Source organism: Staurois parvus, unplaced genomic scaffold (genome assembly GCF_062004578.1).
Source record: "Staurois parvus isolate SC_StPar_1 unplaced genomic scaffold, SC_StPar_1.0 ptg000122l, whole genome shotgun sequence".
NCBI classification, from domain to species: Eukaryota; Metazoa; Chordata; class Amphibia; order Anura; family Ranidae; genus Staurois; species Staurois parvus.
Window position 1 is genome coordinate 7,171,905 of NW_028317918.1, and position 12,125 is coordinate 7,184,029.

Here is a 12,125-nt window from a genome sequence, read left to right on the forward strand (position 1 = left end):
TGCCCCTGGTACCTTTTTCATAGGCTTTTTTGCGTTTGGAAAAGGACACAGGGGCCCCATGAGTTGTTAGTCCACCCCTGCTCTGGACAGCATCTGGATATGGACCTGTCAAAAAACGCATTTAAACGCAAACGCTTGTAAACTTGGTTAACGGCGTTTGAAACATCAGTAAAATCTACTCCTGAACGCAAGTTTGGTGCATTAAAAAAACCGACTGTAAACTCAACTGCCTGTAAATGACTATAGGTACATGGACACATAGGAAAACATAGGAGAGTTCAGGGGCTGCTGAAATACCACAGAACAGCTCGTGAACGTCAGTTTATCAGGTGCAGTGTACATGAGCCCCAAGGCTTTTGCTCAGTCCTGTCACTGGCATTTATGAAGAGGTATTCTGTCACTTCCTGTTTAGTCTACAAACCAGGAAGTAAAAGAAAAATCTCCCTAATGAGGCACAGATGGTAGAAAAAAAGAGGCTATCGGTTTAACCCTTCCTGCCCCATCCAAAATGTTCCCAAATCAAACTTTTGCTTCGGATGTAGTTGAGTGGGAATGTCAGGTGCACGGTGCCCACTCTGTGGCGGGTGCCATGTCCCTGCCTTGTGGTGGGTGTAGAGTGGAACGAGTCGTTGATTCTACGTAATCCATGTAAATAGGTTGATGTGAGCGGCGCCCGGTGTCCCCCTTCCCCCCCCCCACCTCTCCTAGCTGTGCCGGATTTTGGCAGGAGATCAGAGTGCTCCCCCCTGTGGAAGCAGTGACCCAGAAATGAGTTTGATTCACCGACTCCTTCCTCCATAACAAGTAAATAACGTCAGTCACAGAGTGCATGTGTGTGTGAGGAGAGACAATCTGCTCCAGGAGCGGCTGGGCCGGACCCGGGGAACAAATCAATCATCGGAGAGCGCTGAGGGGGGACGAGCACCGCCAACTCCACACAAGGTGGCCGGGAACAGCCGGGCAGGTAGAGTCAGCGGCGTGCTGGGGGGTGTGGGGGGCTGTTGCATGCTTCGATGAATACAGGCGGCGTTAGACCGGGAGCTGGCTCAGCTCTGCCAAGGTCGCTGCCTAGTGGAAAAATAATCTAGTACGTCATTAATATGGCGCCAAAAGGGTTGCTGCTTGATAGTGTAACACACGGCGCCTGTTCGTACAGTCCCAGCACCGAGTGCCGGCATTAGTAGGTAGGAAGGGGGGCGGGGGGAGAGTTGTATACCGGGCCGACATGCTGTACCATATGTCTGACATAATGGGGTGAAGTTGGGGAGGGTGCTGCTTGCTTCTGTGACGTGCTGTGTGGTGGCACCATTGAAGCCCTCAGTCCTAGTGTGTGAGATAATGAGGGGTCATGGTGGAGGGGATGTATAACATGTGCTGACATGCTGCACCATTGAAGTGCTGGAACATAGTGTGTGTGAGGTAATGGGGGTGGCATGGTGTGTGTGAATTAATATGGGGTTTGTGAAGTGTGGGGGGATATGGGAGCTATAGGGCCTTCCTGAACTGGGGGACATGGTGTCTTTGGGAGATGAGCAGTTAGGGGGGGGGGGGCATAGCACGTGTGACTTGGTGTCTATGGGAGATAAAACAAGGGTTCATAAAATGGGGCATGGTGTGTGAGAATACAGGGTTCATTAAATGGGGGGAATAGCATGTGTAGGATATGGGGGGCATGGTGTGTGAGATAATACGGGGTTCATGAAATGGGGGCATAGTATGTGAGATATGGGGGGCATGGTGTAAGATATGGGGTTCATTAAAAGGGCAGGAATTGTGTAATATGGGGTGCATAGCATGTATGAGATAATATGGGGTGCATGGTGTGAGATATGGGGGGCATAGCATGTGTGAGATAATACGGGGTTCATGAAATGAGGGTGCATGGTGTGAGATAATACGGGATTCATGGAAAGGGAGGGAATCGTGTGACAATACGGGGTTCAGGAAATGGGGGGCATAGCATGTGTGAGATAATATGGGGAGCATGATTTGTGAGATAATATGGGGTTCAGGAAATGAGGGGGGGTGTGGCATATGTGAGAGAGGGGATTTGTGAAATGGGGAGTGTGGAATATAATATGGGGTTCATGAAGTGTGGGGGGTACAAAATTGTATGACATGCTGACATGGCGCACCCTTGAAGTGCTGGAACGTATTGAATGTCCTGGTCTGTAAGGAATGCTGAAAGGTGGAGTTCATGGCTCTCTCTGACCTTTTGGCCTATTGATTTAACCCTTTAGTAAATAGACCAATTTCTTCATTTCTCACACATGCTGAAAAGACACACTTTGTGGCCCAAGTCTAGGTTCACAGCTATGTGCTGCAGCAACACATGTGCATAGATGTATGGTTTTATGTGCGTTTTACATGTGTTGTGTCGGGCAGCTCGTTCTTTTGTTAGGTGATATTTAAAGACCCTTAGGCATGTATAGTTACACAATGCCCATTCATGTGTAACATAGGTGTGGGGGGTGTCCTTTTTTTAATTATACATATATATTTTTACCTATTTTTAATAGGCACCTTTTTTCTCAAGTTCATTACAAGGGGACTGACTCCCTTTTGTCATGGGTGTCCAATCTGTGGCCCTCCAGCTGTTGCGGAACTACAAATCCCATCATGCCTCTGCCTTTGGGAGTCTTGCTTGCAACGGTCAGCCTTGCAATGCCTCATGGGACTTGTAGTTCTGCAACAGCTGGAGGGCCGCAGATTGAGCGCCCCTGTGATAATACTGGCACGACAGGTCTTCTGTTTTAGTCTCGGTGGCACTGAAGCCAAAGGGATCTGGCAGCTGTGAACCAGGAAGTGCTCAGAGCAGAGGGAGGATAAGTGAACAGATGTCCTGCTCACATCACTGCCTCATAGAAGTGATCAGTTGGCTTTACAGCCCACTAGATCACTTCTTTGTTAAGGCCTGGAGCATGCTGTCCAGTGTTAAAACAAGCTCACATCTGTTGCAGCTACAAGCTAGCTTATAAACCTAAGGCCTTGTTCACATGGGTGCTGATACCCATACTCGGTAAATGGGCCATTTGTTTCTACACCCCTAGCTAGCAAGTGCTGCCTGCAAGCAGCCCGTTCAAGCTTGGGGATGCAGCTGCTACACTGATGCCTGTCCCAATATGACAGGTGTGTCTGTGAGTGGCCCTTAACTCACGCTGTCTGTGTTTGGGGTTGTTCACCCCCACACCTGGCACATTACAAGCGACTGTGTCTGTAGCCACTGTATCCTAGGATTGAGTGGGCTGCCTGCTTGCAGCACCTGCTGGATGGTGATGCAGAAATAAATGCCCAGTTCACCATGTAGGAGCAGCAGTGCCTGTATGAATGAGGCCCATGGTTTCTCAATGTTACCCCAAACATGGGTTGCAGTTGTGTTTTTTTTGCATGTTTTCTGCATAACAAAATGAGTGTTGCCAAATATGCTTGGCTCAGTGCTAAAAATGGTACTTGAGCCTCTTTGGCGCTTGCGTTGCATGAAAAGTGTGCCTAAAACATTTTGCTTAGATGTGAATGCAGCCTAATGGTGGGTTCACACCAGATGCAGTCCAGTTCCTTTTTTTTATTCTGCATCAAAAACGCATGGGCAGTGTTTAACATGGATTCCAGTGGCCCTAGTTCACACCAGTGCAGTGTGTTCTGGTAAAGTCAACAAAAGTAGAATGCATTTTTCTGGATGGAATGTGTCTGAATGTTCCATGATGTGTAAGTCTTCTGATCAGATCAGCCTGTCAGGAAGCTTCTTGTCAGTCTTTTGAGCAGGTGGGTGTAAATGGAGTCATGTCTAGGTGTAAAGAAAAGGTTTGCCTCTTTATTTCCCTGTTTTTCTGATCTAAACATGACAGATGAGAAGTAAAAGGATGTAAAGTTGACACACGGGGCTGTTCAGCTCTGAGACGAGAAATTGAAGTGACATGCATGCCAAAAAAGTGACATCCGTTCTGTTTCCGGATCCCCTAATAATGGGAACAGCTCAGCTGATCACACATTCTGGGCAGTCAAAGGGTTCTAGTCCCCGGTCCTGTGTAGTAGTTGTATCCCTGTACGGATGACCAGGGGTTCTGGGGTTGGTAGTTGGTTTGTGTCCTGGCTTTAATCTCCAGTTCTGGTCCCTTCCAAGCCTCACAGAAGGGCGGTCCCTCAGGAGCATGTATGACGGCTGTTTGTTTATTCTTCTGGCGGGTGTGGGCTATACACGTGCAGTCCTCATTGCTGCAGCAGATGGAATGTTGGGCTTTTCTAAACGTTCTCAATGGGAACATTTGAGGATTGGAACGCTGGGGAGTTTGGGGCACCACCGAGAGAGAAGGGGTGGGGCAGGTGCATGGGCTGCAAATATTGCCAGGGCTGTGCTTGTTCCTTCCACCCTAATGCAGATCTGCAGACCACCGAAGGGTTAATGGTTCACGCTTGGCTCAGGCTTTGTGCAGCGACTTGCCTTCTCTGCTTAGAAAGCAAATAAGCCAATCAGCAGCCCGTGTCATGTTGAACATTTGCATTGCGTGGTGAACGGCCATAGAGGGAACCTCTCAGTGTTTACTTAGCTGCTGCCTCATTTGCAACCAGAGGACCAGCGTTAGCGCAACACGTGGCTACTGAAAGTTCACACACATGTGCTTTGTGACATCTGTGTGCTGCGATTGTACCATTGTAAGAGGTGGGATGTGTTGCAACCTCACTGACTCTTCGTGTGCAGACAGATGTGGCCTAGACAGCACTTCCTATTTATTTGTAAGCCTTGAGGCTATGTGAGGTGATCCCTGTGTAGTTCTGTATACAACCTGTAATGGTGACAAATTAGGGCATTGATTCATAGCTGTAAACTGGCTAATACATGGATGAGCACAGAAGGCAGTAGGCATGCCATTTCTTCTAGTGTAAATAAACTGCAGCGTCAGCCTCACAAGGCACTTATGTAACTCTTCCGAATAGCCTGGTTGCTCAGTGTGGTGACAGTATTGGAGGCATTATGCGGCGTCAGGAGAGATGTGCTTTCTGGAACGGTCTAGATGAGTGGTTGGGGAGGAAATATGTAAGGCATTCAGCCTGCGCTTCTGATGTTATGTAGGACTGCTGGATTCCACCTCCTTTTGGTTAGTACCTGGTGTGATCAGCTGTTAAGAAACCTCCCATTTATTTCTGTTTTCAAAGAGGGATTTCTCAGTCAGCTGATTCTATGTAAACATAGTAACCGTACAGCTTGCCAAAACATTGCCAATACACAGTCACCTTTTACTTTAACACTTGGACAACAAGCCTGCTGTTTGATCAGGTTTGTTCTGTAAACTTCACTTTCACAGCACAAAGCAGGTTTTACTACACAAATTATACATTTTAAGACTGATTTATGGTCAGATTGATCTATCTTTTTTTTTCTATGTACACATTAGTGTGTTACTTTGAATTAAAATACTGCTGTAAGCAGAACAAAAAAGTATGATGTGTTGCAAAAGGTAATCACTCAAACTGTAGCAGTTTTGTAACCATATAAAACAGTGTTTCCCAATTTTGCTGCTCAAGGACTGTCAACTGGTAATAATTCCCAGGCTTCCAGTCAGTTGCAAAACTTTTGTTGATTGAGCTCAGTGGGAAAGAAGCACACAGGTTATTTCAGCTGTGGCTGTGCAGAGATCTAGGAAATTGCCCATTTCAGCTTTCTGAAGACAGGTTTGGGAAACACTAGTGTAAAGCCCAACTCTGAGTAAAACATTCACTAGTATCGCTACAGTTGGGGCACCTTGAAACTGATGTGCTGCTGTTTTCCTGCACCACTGGTGCAGCGCTGTATACCTCTGTGTTTTGTGTGAATTACCAGTGCTTTGCCATACAATTTTATGGCATCTTGTGGTTTTGGTGCATTTTCTATAAGTGCACCAAAAGTCCCGGATGCAGGATTTAGGTGCGCTGTCAGAAAATGCACCAACACCATCTGATACAATAGAAATCTATGGCAAAAGGTACACTGCACAAACGCAGCGATGTGGGAAAATTACATCAGTGTGAAAGAGCCCTTATACATTTCCTCCTAGCATTAACCCCCTATGCTGTGTTTCTACAGCTGTCAAATCTCTTACATGTGGGGGGAAGTGGAGCACTGATTGTACTTACATGCCCATTCAGATGTAAGGCCTCTTTCACATGGGCGTTCCATATGTCCATTTTTCATCTGTACGTTTACAGATGAACAACAGACACCCATGTATTTCTATGGACTAGCAGAAGTTAACGGATGATCATCCGTTAATGTCCCTATCCGTTAACATCCATTTTGTTAAACGAAAGAAAACCCGATTTTAAAACGGCCGTAAACTGATGAGAAAAAAACGTGACTGAACTGATGAAAAAGACGGAACGCCCATGTGAAAGGACCCTAAGCGCTCTAGGTCTCATAGACCCCAGCACTATGGTCACATTTTGCTGCTTTCTCATCTAGGCCACTGACTAAGCATGTGGCTCCAAGCATCATTTTGTGAATGGCCTGCAGGAGAGGGAGGCAAAGGTGCAGATGTACAGCCCTGGCCAAAAGTTTGTGAAAAATTAATGTTTGTGTCATTCTCAAAAGTCTGTTGCCTCAGTTTTTATGTTGGCAATTTGCATATACTCCAGATTGTTATAAATAGAGATCAGATGAATTGCAATAATTCATTCTTCTTTGCCATGAAAATTAAATTAATCCTTAAAAAAAAAAAAAAAAAAAAATTGAGGCCCCCCGCAAATATACACATGTACAAACGTAAATGCACATGTGGGGGCACTTGCGTGTGAAACCGTCGATTGCGATACACATGTTGCATATCGCCGCACACGCCAGAATGAGAGCAATAATTCTAGCACGAGACATCCTCCATAACACTATACTAAATACCTATAAGGGGCTTTAAAAATGTCACGTATAGGGTACTGAAGTTTGTCACCATCTCACAAGCACGTGCAAATTTAAAGTTTGACATGTTGGATATCTATTTATTGGTGCAACCTGCATCTTTTATATTTTACAAAAATATAGGGTAATTTATTGCTGTGTTTTTTTTTTTTTTTTTTTTTTGTGCCCTAAAATTAATTTAAGTGTATTTTTTTTTACTGAAAGTTTGCAGTAATATTGGTAATGTTGTGCGACATAAAAAATTGAAACTACCACTGTTTTATATTCTAGGGTATCTGTTTTCAGTAAAAATATGTTTGGGTGTTTTGTATAATTTCAAGCCTAAAATGATTTTTTAAACTTGTGCAAAAAACGCAAAAACAGCTCTGACAGCTAAAGGGATAAAAGATAAGCCTGACACACCCCTTTCCTGAGGAGCACCCAATCAGTACGAATCACATTGCAAGGTCTCTCTCCTCCCTGCTAGTCCCTGGGTGCAGTGCTGGAGACAGGCAGGGAGGGGAGGAGGAGATAAACAGTGCGATGTAAAAGATTAAACGTTTAAGACGCCAATGGAATGACCGGGCACTGTTAGAATAACAGACTGGAAGCGTTAAAAGAAGGGTGGTGCTTGAAATTAGTGGTGCACCCCCCCAGAAAAAAGTTAAAAGTGCATGTGAAAAAACGCACTGCAAAACAGACAGAAGTGTATTGGTGTGAAATGCATTAACAATGCCTTAAAAACACACGATGTGGTGTTTTTGATGCGTTTTGAATCTGCCCAGCAACAAGTTGGCCAAAAAATCTTTTCGTAGCAAAATGCATTAAAAACGCGCATGAAAAATGTAAACTGCATTGGTGTGAACCAGGCCTGAAATGCATTGAAAACCCATTAAAAAAACGTGCATGTGTTGCGTTTTGATGTTTTTAGTCATGTGACCTATGAAAAATGCACCTTAAACGTGGTAAAAGTGTGTTTTCAGCGGCTAATATCGGCAAAATGCCAATACATTTTGGCCCCCAATATATCAGTGCATCCCTACTTTAAATCATTGTTGTTCTTCTCTGAACCATGGTTACCTGCAAGGAAGCACATGAAGTCATCATTGCTGTGTAACAAAAGGGATTCACAGGGAAGGATACTGCTAAGATTGCACCTAAATCAACCATTTATTGGATCATTAAGAATTCCAAGGAGAGAGGTTCAAGAAGAAGGCTTCAGGGTGCCCAAGAAAATCCAGCAAGCACCAGGACTGTCTCCTAAAGTTGACTGAGCTGTGGCATCGGGGCACCACCAGTGCAGAGCTTGCTCAGTAATGGAAGCAGGCAGATGTGAGTGCATCTGCATGCACAGTGACTTATAAAGGATGGCTTGGTGTCAAGAAGGGCAGCAAAGAAGCCACATCTCCCCAGGAAAAACATCAGGGACAAACTGATGTTGTGCAAAAGGTACAGGGATTGGACTGCTGAGGACTGGGGTAAAGTCATTTTCTCTGGTGAATCCCCTTTCTGATTGGGGCATCCGGAAAAAACCTTGTCCAAAGAAAAGGTGAGTGCTACCATCAGTCCTGTGTCATGCCAACAATAAAGCATCCTGAGGCCATTCATGTGTGGGGTTGCTTCTCAGCCAAGGGAGTGGGCTCACAATATGGTGTGTTCTTACGCAAAATTGTGAATGAGCCCACTCCCTTGGCTGACCCTTTCCAAAAATACAGCAGCTCAAAAAGGCATAGATGTGAACGTGTCCCATAGGAAGCCATGTTGCTCCGAGAGCAACTTCTCCCAACCATTCAAGAACAGTTTGGTGATTGAACAATGTCTTTTCCAGCATGATGGAGCACCTTGCCATAAGGCAAGTAATAAATAATGGGCTTGGGGAACAAAACATTTTGAGTCCATAGCCTGGAAACTCCCAAGACCTTAATCCTACTGAGAACTTGTGGTCAGTCCTTGAGGCGGGTGAACAAAAAACCCCCCACAAATTCTGACAAACTCCATGCATTAATTATGCAAGTATGGGCTGCCATTAGTCAGGATGTGGCCCAGAAGTTGGTTGACCGCATGCCAGGGCGAATTGCAGAGGCCTTCAAAAAGAAGGGTGAACACTGCAAATATTGACCCTGCGTAAACTTAATATAATTGTCAATAAAAGCCTTTAACACTTATGAAATGCTTGTAATTATACTTCAGTATACTGTAGTACCAAATGACAAAAGGATCTAAAAACAATGAAGCAGCAGACTGTGAAAATTAAATGCTTCCCGACCACCCTATAGCAGAAATATTGCTACAGGGTGGCACAGGTGCGCAAAATCGTGTGTGTGTATATATGTGATTTTGCATTTCTGGGTAGGGTGCGCATGCCTGACCCGTGCCACCATTTGTGGCTCCGGCTGTTAATCACCGGGTCCTGGCCGGTGATTACCGAGGATCTCTGACGGGAAGGAGAACTGTTTTGTTTACTAACAGTCGTCCTCCCTGTCAGCTCGGTCACACTGCTTTGGATGGCTGTGCACAGCCCTCCATCCAAAGCAGTGTGCTTACAGTGAAGCCACACCCCCCCCCCCAGTAAATCATACCCTTTGATCGCCCCTCATGTTAACCCTTTTCTGCCGAGTGCAACTAGTACAGTCAGTGCTTTCTTTTTTTTTTTTTTTTCCTTTTCTTTTTCTTTCTAGCACTGATCACTGTATTGGTGTCAGTGACACTGTTGGCCCCCCCCCCCCCCCGTGTCAGAATGTCCACCGCAGTCCTGCAATAAGTCGCTGATTGGCGCCATTACTAGTAAATAAATAAATTGTAACCCAATTAATTTACACGTATTTGGATTTTTTTAAGCAAAGACATGTGGCAGAATTTATTTTGGACTAAATTTATGACGAAACGTATTAAACTTTTTACTAGACATGTTTAATAGCAAAAAGTAAATTTTACACACACACACACGCACACGCGCACACGCGTAGACCTCAACTATGAGAGAAAAAATGGGAAAAAAAAATCCAGACAATCACATTGGCTGATTTGGAAAGAATTTATTTGCAAATTATGGTGGAAAATAAGTATTTGGTCACCTACAAACAAGCAAGATTTCTGGCTCTCACAGACCAGTACCTTCTTATTTAAGAGGCTCCTCTGTCCTGCACTCATTACCTGTATCAATGGCACCTGTTTGAACTTGTTATCAGTATAAAAGAGACCTGCCCACAACCTCAAACAGTCACACTCCAAACTCCACTATGGTGAAGACCAAAGAGCTGTCGAAGGACACCAGAAACAAAATTGTAGACCTGCACCAGGCTGGGAAGACTGAATCTGCAATAGGCAAGCAGCTTGGTGTGAACAAATCAACTGTGGGAGCAATAATTAGAAAATGGAAGACATACAAGACCCCTGATAATCTCCCTCGATCTGGGGCTCCACGCAAGATCTCACCCCGTGGGGTCAAAATGATCACAAGAACGGTGAGCAAAAATCCCAGGACCACACGGGGGGACCTAGTGAATGACCTGCAGAGAGCTGGGACTAACGTAACAAAGGCTACCATCAGTAACACACTACGCTGCCAGGGACTCAGATCCTGCAGTGCCAGACGTGTCCCCCTGCTTAAGACAGTACATGCTCTGGCCCGTCTAAAGTTTGCTAGAGAGCATTTGGATGATCCAGAAGAGGATTGGGAGAATGTCATATGGTCAGATGAAACTAAAATAGAACTGTTTGGTAGACACACAACTCGTCGTGTTTGGAGGAGAGAGAATGCTGAGTTGCATCCAAAGAACACCATACCTACTGTGAAGCATGGGGGTGGCAACATCATGCTTTGGGGCTGTTTCTCCGCAAAGGGACCAGGGCGACTGATCCATGTACAGGACAGAATGAATGGGGACATGTATCGTGAGATTTTGAGTGCAAACCTCCTTCCATCAGCAAGGGCATTAAAGATGAAACGTGGCTGGGTCTTCCAACATGACAATGATCCCAAACATACCATCCGGGCAACGAAGGAGTGGCTTCATAAGAAGCATTTCAAGGTCCTGGAGTGGCCTAGCCAGTCTCCAGATCTCAACCCCATAGAAAACCTTTGGAGGGAGTTGAAAGTCCGTGTTGCCCAGCGACAGCCCCAAAACATCACTGCTCTAGAGGAGATCTGCATGGAGGAATGGGCCAACATACCAGCAACAGTGTGTGCCAACCTTTTGCAGACTTACAGGAAATGTTTGACCTCTGTCATTGCCAACAAAGGATATATAACAAAGTATTGTGATGAACTTTTGATATTGACCAAATACTTATTTTCCACCATTATTTGCAAATAAATTCTTTCCAAATCGGCCAATGTGATTGTCTGTCTGGATTTTTTTTCTCCCTTTGGCTCTCATAGTTGAGGTCTACCTATGATCCCAATTACAGGCCTCTCATCTTTTATAATGGGAGAACGTGCACAATTGGTGGCTGACTAAATACATTTTTGCCCCACTGTGTGTGTGTGTGTGTGTATGTACGTGTGTGTGTGTGTATATATATATATATATATATATATATATATATATATATATTTCTATTTTTATAGCTTAAAAAATAAACGCACAGGCAATCAAATACCACCAAAAGAAAGCTAAATTAATGGGAAAAAAGGACGTAAATTTAATTTGGGTGCAGTGTTGCATGACCGCACAATTGTCAGTTAAGTGCCGTAACACAAAAAATGGCCTGGTCAGGAAGGGGCAAGTGGTTAAAGTAATCCTCAAAACTTTTGGCCAGGGATGTAGTGCTTAAAGCGGAGCTCCACCCAAAAGGGGAAGTTACGCTTTTAAGAACTGCTCCCCATTAAGGATTGGCTCCTTTGGGGTTCAGCTTACCAAATTTGACAGGTACCCGCTCCCACTGCGATCGGAAGCGGAAGGTGTCCTTCCTCCCTCCCTGTAGTCTTTTGGGACATGTGACAGGTCCCAGAAGACTACAGGACCATTCATGAAGCGCAGCCTCTTGGAATACAGGACGGCCGGTGAAACAGGCTGCAGGGGACACACCATGGGACCAAGGGACAGGTAAGTGGCTGTTTTTTAAAAGTCAGCAGCTACAGTTTTTGTAGCTGCTGACTTTTATTTTTTGACAGGGTGAGTGGAACTCCGCTTTAGTTACTTTGTCCAAAGCAATTTTTTTTAACATTTCCACACAGGAAAATCTGCTGCCATTTGCTAGAAAAATGAAACCAAACCCCAAAACAATTATATTTTTTTTAAAACCGACACTGTGGAATAAA

At 44.9% G+C, this 12,125-nt stretch overlaps 1 protein-coding gene across 1 annotated transcript in view; it reads left to right on the forward strand.

The window, feature by feature from the left end:
* Positions 1-729: 729 nt before the first annotated feature.
* The window catches only part of JADE1 (jade family PHD finger 1), a 182,691-nt gene continuing 171,295 nt past the window's right edge, over positions 730-12,125 (forward strand). The window contains exon 1 of the mRNA XM_089672199.1: positions 730-964. The gene's annotated coding sequence lies outside the window, so the exon portion shown is untranslated. The remainder of the gene's footprint in view (positions 965-12,125) is intronic.